Raw genomic sequence first — 11,091 nt, 5'->3', positions numbered from 1 at the left:
AGGACGTTGGGATCCAGCACGGCGTTCCGTATTACCCTCCTGAACCCACCAATTCCATATTCTGCCAACAGTCATTGGATCTCGACCAACGCGAGCAGCTTTGTCGCGATACGATAAACCGCAATCGCGATAGGCTACAATCCGACCTTCATTAAAGTCGGAAACGTGATGGTTCGTATCTCTCCTCCTTACACGAGGCATCACAACAACGCTTCACCTGGCAATGCCGGTCAACTGCTGTTTGTGTACGAGAAATCAGTTGGAAACTTTCCTCATGTCAGCATGTTTTAGGTGTCGTCACCTGCGCCTACCTTGTGTGAATGATGTGAAAAGCTAATCATTTGAATATCACAGCATCTTCTTCCTGTCGGTTAAATTTCGCTTCTGTAGCACATCATCTTCGTGGTGTAGCAATTTTAATGGCCAGTAGTGTAACTTACGGGAATGCAGCCGGGTAACGTCGTCGACAACCGCCGGTATTGGTCCGCCCCCGGTAGGTGAGTGGTCAGCGCGACAGAACGTCAACCCTAAGGGCCCCGGCTCGATTCCCGGCTGGGTCGGAGATTTTCTCCGCTCAGGGACTGGGTGTTGTGCTGTCCTAATCATCGTCATTTCATCCCCATCGACAAGCAGGTCGCCGAAGTGGCGTCAAATCGGAAGACTTGCACCCGGCGAACGGTCTACCCGAAGGGACGTCCTAGACACACGACCGCCGGTACTTAGACAGGTGACCATCCTGTCACTCTCAAGACGAAACTGCAGCGAGTAAGCGCCGTTCAAGGGACGTTTAAACATCTGCATCTACATCGATGCTCTGCAAACCACAAGTAAGTGCCTGGCAGATGTTTCATCGACCACCTTCACAATAATTCTCTATTATTCCAATCTCGTACGGTGCGCGGAAGAAACGAACATCTATATCTTTCCGTGCGAGCTCAGATTTCCCTTATTTTGTGAAGGTGATACTTTCTCTCTACGTAGGTCAGCATTAGCAAAATACTTTCGCATTCGTAGGTGAAAGTTGATGATTCAAATTTCGTGAGAAGATTCCGGCGCAACGAAAAACGGCTTTGTTTTAATACTGCCATCCCAAAACCTATATCATGTCCGTGACACTCTCTACCTCTATTTCGCGATAATACAAAACGTGCTGCCCTTCTTTGAACTCCGTTAATCCTGTCTGGTAAGGATCCAGGACTGCGCAGCAGTACTCCAAAAGGGGACGACTTTAAGATTAGAATCCTTTTAGGTTCCGTTAAGGATGGTCTTGGTTTGGCAAGTGCCTATTGTATTCCTTGCAGTTGTGGTATGTCATATATTGGCCAGACTATCAGGATTATGGAACCGGCGTACTAAGCATAAGCTGCACACAGCCGAGCCAATCCGCCACTGCAGAACCTTATCTTGGCACCGGTCATCCTATGGAATATAACAACACAGAGACTTTGGCATGTACTTCCATCTATTGAGATAATGTTATTAAGAAAGCAACTGGAGCTAAATCAGCAAGTTACCGTGTAAATACAGAGGGAGGTTTTTCCTTAAATCCTGCGTGATGTCCTGCTGTCACCCTTGTCAAAATTCGAAGGGGAAGAATTAATGTTACTCCACCCATTTGACAGTAATTTATACTTTTGACGCTTTTGACTTCGACCATCTTTGGTTGGGTTACCGCCAGTGTTTACACTGTGTGTGTGTGTTGTGTGTGTGTGTGTGTGTGTGTGCGTGTTTTATCCTCCTGAAATTATTCTGCAAACCGAAGTTTGAAATTCCTTCGCTTACTTGCTGAAGTCTCGCCTTCTTGTTTTATGACGTTTTACACATTTTAACCACCTTCGCACGTACTAATTTTCCTACAGGTGGCATTAACCTGGTCGTTCAGCGGTCATAAACCTCAAACATACACACACACACACACACACACACACACACACACACACACACACACACACACACACACATTTGCTACCAAATGTCTACTTAAGGGGTCACGGTCACGTATTTCTCGTAAATTACTGACCGGTGATGTATGCCTGTGAAACTGGCGTCCGATAGCATTCTAGATGTCTTCCATTAAGTTAAATTCAGGAGAATTTGGTTGTCAAGACAACAGGGGGATTTATTATAATGCTAGTGAAACCACTGCAACATGGTCCTGGCCTTGCGACATGGACAATTATTCTGATGGAATATAGACTGAAGACCCAAAGAAACTGGTACACCTGCCATTATCGTGTAGGACCTCCACCCCCCCCCCCCCCCTGCCCACAAGAAACCCACAAGTGCCGCAACACTACGTTTCATGGACTCGACTAATGTCTGAAATAGTGCTGGAGGGAATTTACACCATGAGTCTTCCAGAGCTGTCCATAAATCTTAAGAGTACGAGGGATTGGAGATCTCTTCTGAACAGCCCGTTGCAAGACATCCCAGATATGCTCAATAATGTTGATGTGTTGGGAGATTGGTGGCGAGCAAGAAGTATTTAAACTCAGAAGAGTGTTCCTGGAGCCATGCTAAACGTTTGGGGTGTCTCATTGTCCTGTTGGAATTGCCCAAGTCGACGGAATGCACAATGGACATGAATGGATGCAGGAGATCAGACAGGATGCTTACGTACTTTTCACCTGTCAGTGTCGTATGTAGACGTCAGGGGTCCCATTTCACTCCAACGGCACACGCTCTACACCATTACAGAGCCTCCACTGACTTGAACAGTTCGTTGCTGACAGGCAGGGTCCAAGGATTCATGAGATTGTCTCCATGCACGTACACGCCCATCCACTCACTACAATCTGAAACGAGACTCGTCTGATCAGGCAACATGTTTCCTGTCATAAACAGTCCAATTTCCGTGTGGACGGGCTCAGGCGAGGCGAAAAGCGCTTAGTTGCGCAGTCATCAAGGGTACACGAGTGGGTCTTCGGCTCCGAAAGCCAAACTGATGACGTTTCGTTGAATGGTTCACACGCTGACACTCGTTGATGGCCCAGCACTGAAATCTGCAGCAATGTGCGGAAGGATTGCACTTCTGTCACGTTCAACGATTCTCTTCAGTCGTCGTTGGTCCCGTTCTTGCAGGATTTTTTTCCGGCCGCAGCGTTGTGGGAGATTGGATGTTTTACCGGATTCCTGACATTCACGGTACACTCGTTAAATTCCCTCTTCATCGCTACCTCGGAGATGCTGTGCTGTGTCCTATCACTTATTCGCCGCCTATAACACCACATTCCAACTCACTTAAATCCTGGCCGGCCTGTGTGGCCGTGCGGCTCTAGGCGCTTCATTCTGGAACCGCGTGACGGTTACGGTCGCAGGTTCGAATGGTGCCTCGGGCATGGATGTGTGTGATGTTCTTAGGTTAGTTAGGTTTAAGTCGTTCTAAGTTCTAGGGGACTGATGACCCCAGATGTTGAGTCACATAGTGCTCAGAGCCATTTGAACCATTTTGAACTTAAGTCCTGATAAACAGCCATTGTAGCATAGTAACTGATCTGACAACTACCCCAAAAACCTGTTGTCTTATGTAGGCGTTGCCGACCGCAGCGCCGAATTCTGCCTGTTTACGTATGTCTGTATTTGAATACGCATGCCTGTACCCGTTTCTTTGACGCTTCATTCTATCACTTCCGTCGAGGAATACGTCATCTATGAATGGAGGCAGGTGGCCTGTAATAGTTCTCATGTATTCCACAGCTCTTTCGGCGCCTTTGACTACTAGAACGGTTCCCATGGCAGCTCAGGTGAAAGTTCCGAATAGCATCATAGCGCTACCCTCTGGCCTGCTTCTAGCAGCCGCTCGCATGGATGACGGCGCGTCTGGACACGACCATTGATCTCGTTCAACAATAAACGTGACTCATTGTACTATGTGACACGTTTCCATTCGTCCAGGCTCCAGTCTCGATGATGCGATTCACACCACAGTCACAACTGAAGATATCGTTGGGTCCGTATGGGGACACAGGGGGGTCTTCTGCTGCGAAGCGCAATGTTCAGTGCATTGAAGGGTGTACTCCGAAGCACTTGTGCCTCCACCGGCGATGATCTCTGTCGTGTGGTCTGCTACAGGTCGCCGCATAACCTCCTGTGCAGAGCGACCTCCATGCTCTTTGATGAACCATGAAGCTCGTTTTTTTTCGGTTACTCGTGGCTTTACCATCCTTCAACCAATTTCCATAGACTCTAATGACAATACCACGATAACAGCCGACCAATTTCTCTGATTCTGAGAAGCTGAGCGCTAACAATCTGTGTTCGCTGTCAACGTGCAATAAACACTCACAGACAGCAGGTGGCAGCCCCAGCACTCCACTGGAGGATATATAACCGTGTCTGATGGCGCGAGGGTGAGCGGGTGGAGGGAGGGGGGGGGGGCTAGAGAGGGGACCTGGACAAAAGTGCAGTCATCGTAATGCGGAAACGGAGCGATTTGTTTGACGTCCAAAAGGTATGATCATTGGCTTTCGGGCCACAGATGGAAGCATTCCTGAAACGGCTCGAATGCCGTCTTGGTTATGGTATACCGTGCATGGAAAAATGGAGCTATCCAAAATCGGCGCCAAGGCGACTGTGGTGCACCACGGACCATAGACTACACGGGTGAACGACGCTTGCAGAGAAGTGTACAGGGAAATACGAGCAGAGCTGTTGAGGAACTGACCTCCCAGTGAACCAAGGGGCTACCAACAGTGTTTTCTCAATGGCCGTTCAGCGAACATTGCTGCATATGGGCCTCCACAGTGGGCGCCTGGTTAATAGATCCATGCTGACTGCTGTTCCTCAGCGACGAAGGCTGGAATTCGTGCGCCAGCACTTCAACCTGACGTCCACTGTGTGGCGACAGGTAGCCTTTTCAGATGAATCACGTTTTATGCTCCATCGGACAGATGGCTGTTGGTGCGTGCAGCGTGAAACGTCTGGAAACAAACACCCTGCAACAATCGTCAGAAGGGTCCAGGCAGGAGGAGAGAGCGTTATGGTTTGCGGAACGTTTCTGTGGCATTCCGTGGTTGATCACGTAATTCTGAAAGACACAATGGATCAGCACAAGTATGCATCTACCCCTGGGGACCGTGTTCACAGCTACAAGCAGTTTGTTTTTGGTTGACACTATGGCATCTATCAGCAGGACAATGTGATGTGTCACACTGCTCGCAGTGTACTTGTGTGGAGTAGGAGTTTATAGTAGTCCCATGGCCACGATATTCCCCGGATTCAAAAGTAATCGTGTAACTGTGGGAGCATGTCGAACGGGTTCTCCTCGCCATGGACCCTCAACCCAGAAACCTAGCGCAGCTGGTCACGGCACTGGAGTCGGGATGTCTCCACATCGCTGTCGGTACCTTCCACAACCTCACTGACACTCTTCCTGCACGTCTCGTAGCGGTCCGCGTTGCAAAAGGTGGTTATTCAGGCTTCTGACAGGTGGTCGCGTTAATGTGACTGGACAGCGCATCAGTGGATTTTTCCATTTGTGAACCGTATCGACGTTAGAATGATTCCCTACTTGTCTGTGCTCCGCTTATACAGAGTGTCCCATTTATCTTGACCACCCTAAATAACTGTTTGTCAGATGCAAATTACGAAACGTTTCAAGCAAATGTTCTTTAGCCATCAGGGGGACATCAATCAGTATGATTGCCTTCGTTGTAGCTTTGTTTTTTACAAAGATATGAACAACAGTATGACTTTTTTAAATGGCACCCAGTATTTTTTATTCGGTAATTCATTTCCTCTGCTAAAGACCTATTCCGAAATGTATCACAGTGTACCATTCACTGAAACACAACGTTATTAATCACACAACATAGAATCGACTTCGAGCCCGGGATCACAAACTCGTCCACTTGCTGGAGTTGTTAGAAAACAAATGAAAACCAAGTAAAAACCTAATACACAATTGGCTGTGACTCTCCTGTACCACTGCCCAGGAGTAGATCAATCAAAGGTGCTCAAAGTGGTGTCCCTGGACACCGATACACTGGTGCACTCGTTGAATGAAAGAATTATTTACTGAAACTTCCTGGCAGATTAAAACTGTGTGCCCGACCGAGACTCGAACTCGGGACCTTTGCCTTTCGCGGGCAAGTGCTCTACCATCTGAGCTACCGCAGCACGACTCACGCCCGGTACTCACAGCTTTACTTCTGCCAGTATCTCTTCTCCTACCTTCCAAACTGTGAGTACCGGGCGTGAGTCGTGCTTCGGTAGCTCAGATGGTAGAGCACTTGCCCGCGAAAGGCAAAGGTCCCGAGTTCGAGTCTCGGTCGGGCACACAGTTTTAATCTGTCAGGAAGTTTCATATCAGCGCACACTCCGCTGCAGAGTGAAAATCTCATTCTAGAAATTATTTACTGCTTTCAGTGTTGCCTGCTGAACAGAATTACAAGCAAGCACGGTACGTTCCTGCAAGTCCTCTGGAGTTACACTCCTGGAAATGGAAAAAAGAACACATTGACACCGGTGTGTCAGACCCACCATACTTGCTCCGGACACTGCGAGAGGACTGTACAAGCAATGATCACACGCACGGCACAGCGGACACACCAGGAACCGCGGTGTTGGCCGTCGAATGGCGCTAGCTGCGCAGCATTTGTGCACCGCCGCCGTCGGTGTCAGCCAGTTTGCCGTGGCATACGGAGCTCCATCGCAGTCTTTAACACTGGTAGCATGCCGCGACAGCGTGGACGTGAACCGTATGTGCAGTTGACGGACTTTGAGCGAGGGCGTATAGTGGGCATGCGGGAGGCCGGGTGGACGTACCGCCGAATTGCTCAACACGTGGGGCGTGAGGTCTCCACAGTACATCGATGTTGTCGCCAGTGGTCGGCGGAAGGTGCACGTGCCCGTCGACCTGGGACCGGACCGCAGCGACGCACGGATGCACGCCAAGACCGTAGCATCCTACGCAGTGCCGTAGGGGACCGCACCGCCACTTCCCAGCAAGTTAGGGACACTGTTGCTCCTGGGGTATCGGCGAGGACCATTCGCAACAGTCTCCATGAAGCTGGGCTACGGTCCCGCACACCGTTAGGCCGTCTTCCGCTCACGCCCCAACATCGTGCAGCCCGCCTCCAGTGGTGTCGCGACAGGCGTGAATGGAGGGACGAATGGAGACGTGTCGTCTTCAGCGATGAGAGTCGCTTCTGCCTTGGTGCCAATGATGGTCGTATGCGTGTTTGGCGCCGTGCAGGTGAGCGCCACAATCAGGACTGCATACGACCGAGGCACACAGGGCCAACACCCGGCATCATGGTGTGGGGAGCGATCTCCTACACTGGCCGTACACCACTGGTGATCGTCGAGGGGACACTGTATAGTGCACGGTACATCCAAACCGTCATCGAACCCATCGTTCTACCATTCCTAGACCGGCAAGGGAACTTGCTGTTCTAACAGGACAATGCAAGTCCGCATGTATCCCGTGCCACCCAACTTGCTCTAGAAGGTGTAAGTCAACTACCCTGGCCAGCAAGATCTCCGGATCTGTCCCCCATTGAGCATGTTTGGGACTGGATGAAGCGTCGTCTCACGCGGTCTGCACGTCCAGCACGAACGCTGGTCCAACTGAGGCGCCAGGTGGAAATGGCAAGGCAAGCCGTTCCACAGGACTACATCCAGCATCTCTACGATCGTCTCCATGGGAGAATAGCAGCCTGCATTGCTGGGAAAGGTGGATATACACTGTACTAGTGCCGACATTGTGCATGCTCTGTTGCCTGTGTCTATGTGCCTGTGGTTCTGTCAGTGTGATCATGTGATGTATCTGACCCCAGGAATGTGTCAATAAAGTTTCCCCTTCCTGGGACAATGAATTCACGGTGTTCTTATTTCAATTTCCAGGAGTGTATTAGAATATCGCCATAGACGTCTCTAATGCATACCCAAAGAAAAAAGTCCAGTCGATTTAAATCAGGAGACCTACCAGGCCAAGTAACTATTCCTCCTCGACCAATCCATCTGGCAGGATACGTTCGGTTCAGAACTGGACGTGCACCCAAGGTATTATGTGCTGGACATCCATGGTGTTGATATCACACAACCATTCTGGTTCTTAGCAGCACTTCATCCAGAAGAGAAGGAATAATTCGTCTGAGGAAGTTCGCGTACGCTGTGCCGTTTAGACTACCATTGATGAAATAAGGGCCAATAATTGTAGTACCAGCCATCCCACACCAGACGTTAACTCTCCATTGACGCTGATGTTCCACCCGTCTAAGCCATCGTGGGTTGTCGCTGGACCAATAATGCATGTTCCTTGTATTTACCTGTCCTTTGTTTGAGAAGGAACATTCATCGGTAAATAGAACATTGTAGAAGAAGTTCGGGTTGGAGAGGATTTGCTGCTATGCCCACTGGCAGAAGTGTACACGATTCTGGAAAACATTCCCACGCAATTCTTGATTTAGGTGTACATGGTAAGGATGAAACCGGTGACGTGTAAGAATACGATGTACACTGGTTTTAGGAATGCCAATCTCGTGTTCGAGCTCCCGTGCGCTCACGTGTGGATTCACAGCAACGGAAGCGAGAACAGTAACTCCGGCAGCTTCATCTGTGCGAGTGCTACGACGATTGCGTTGTCGTGGGTTGAAACATCCCGTTTCCTGAAGCGTCGCAACAAGACGAGAAAACATCCGTCGGGAAGGTGGGTTCTTGTCTGGATATCGCTCTCTGTACAATTCCGCTGCCTGCGTGGCATTTCGCCTACCTTCAACAACAACACCAACAACAACAATAAAAAAACGTTATGTCGATCTAGTTTGTAGGAAGGACAACCTTCAGTGTAGGCCTACTCTACACAACAGTATTTAAAAGGAACTGTACTAAATGTTCCCGTATATAAGAAAACTATTGAAATTACTGTTCTGCTAACTTACATTCCACGTAGATGAGTAGCATTTCTACCTTCTCTTCGTTGGTGTACATTCTACTGACACATCTCTTCAACTGACGATGGTTGACGGAATGACAAATGTGCATTCTACTTATGTTTACATTTGTCCTCTGTCAACGTCTGCTCGTGGATGTGTTGCATTACCCCCAGTACCTGCAAGCGCTGGGAGCGTCAACGTCAATGTTGTGTTATGTAATTAATAACGTTGTGTTTCAGTGAATGGTACACTGTGATACATTTTTGAATAGGTCTTTAGGAGAGTAAGTGAATTACCGAATAAAAAAATACAGTATTCCTTTTAAAAAAGTCATACCGTTGTTGATATCTTTGTAAAAAACAAAGCTACAACGAAGGCAATCATTCTGATTGATGTCCCCCTGGCGGCTAAAGAACATTTACTTCAAACATTTTGTAATTTGCATCTGGACAAACAGCTATTTGGGGTAGGCAAGATAAATGGGACACCCTGTATACTTTCCTTACACGTCACATACACATAACGCCGCCAGATGGCATTCAGTCTCGCGTGGGGCAGAGGTCATAATGTTTTGACTCCTTGGTGTAGGATAATTCTTACAATTAACTAAAAATAGCGACCAGCGACTGTTAACAATGCTGTTTGTTAAGAACAAATAGTGCTGTTACTAGTTTCAAACCGATAAGTTCATCACCATAGGCTGTTCATATTTAAAATCTCATTCAGTATATGCTGTACACATCTTGTCGGATGATTTCCATTGCCCTACAGCAAAAAACGATATAAGGAAAACATATTACTTCATTGAACTTAGGCGTAGCAGTGAAAAACAATCAACGTAAACAACTTTCTAAGGTAAGAGCTGAGTTAAATTCGTTTACTTACAACGAAAATATTGCATCTTTGTTAATGCTGTTGACTGATTTCGAAGAAGTCCATATTTCGTCGAATTATGAGGAAGATTTAACACCTTCCTAAATATACAAGGCGCATATGGCGTAGAGCATATAACGATCGAATGAATCTTGTTATGAAAATAACGTCATTCCTGGTTGTCGGACCGTATGGCGGGCAACAGTGAGCTTGGTACCTCACCGCTGGCCGGCCGGAGTGGCCGGGCGGTTCTAGGCGCTACAGTCTGGAACCGCACGACCGCTACGGCACAGGTTCGAATCCTGCCTCGGGCATGGATGTGTTTGATGTCCTTAGGTTACTTAGGTTTAAGTAGCTCTAAGTTCTAGGAGACTGATGACCTCAGGAGTTAAGTCCCATAGTGCTCAGAGCCATTTGAACCATTTGAACCTCACCGCTGACTGGGGTGTCTCCAGACACGCGCTCGGCCTGGCGTCTCATTGACCGCAATAGAATTGTTTTCAGCGATGAGCCCCGCTTCGAAATGAGCCTCAATGACCAGCGAAAGAACGTCTGGAGACACCCTGGATAGTGGTGGGATGCCAGCCTGATTGTTGCCCGCAATACGGCCTGACACGCACGTGTCATGGACTGGGGTGCCTTTTCTTTTCGTCGCAGGACCCCTTCGGCTGTCATCTGCGGCACCCTTCGTAGCACAATGCTACGCTGGCGATATTCTACGCCCCAATTTGTTGCCCTTCACGGCAAGCCATGCTGGGCTTACATTTCTACATCTACATCTACATTTATACTCCGCAAGCCACCCAACGGTGTATGGTGGAGGGCACTTTACGTGCCACTGTCATTACCTCCCTTTTCTGTTCTAGTCACGTATGGTTCGCGGGAAGAACGACCGTCTGAAAGCCTCCGTGCGCGCTCGAATCTCTCTGATTTTACATTCGTGATCTCCTCGGGAGGTATAAGTAGGGGGAAGCAATATATTCGATACCTCATTCAGAAACGCACCCTCTCGAAACCTGGCGAGCAAGCTACACCGCGATGCAGAGCGCCTCCCTTGCAGAGTCTGCCACTTGAGTTTGCTAAACATCTCCATAACGCTATCACGGTTACCAAATAACCTTGTGATGAAACGCGCCGCTCTTCTCTGGATCTTCTCTATCTCCTCCGTCAACTAGATCTGGTACGGATCCCACACTGATGAGCAATACTCAAGCATAGGTCGAACGAGTGTTTTGTAAGCCACCTCCTATGTTGATGGTCAACATTTTCTAAGGACTCTCCCAATGAATCTCAACCTGGTACCCGCCACACCAACAATTAATTTTATATGATCATTCCACTT

This window comes from Schistocerca serialis, chromosome 7 (genome assembly GCF_023864345.2).
Source record: "Schistocerca serialis cubense isolate TAMUIC-IGC-003099 chromosome 7, iqSchSeri2.2, whole genome shotgun sequence".
NCBI classification, from domain to species: domain Eukaryota; kingdom Metazoa; phylum Arthropoda; class Insecta; order Orthoptera; family Acrididae; genus Schistocerca; species Schistocerca serialis.
Note: the sequence above shows the minus strand (reverse complement) of the source record.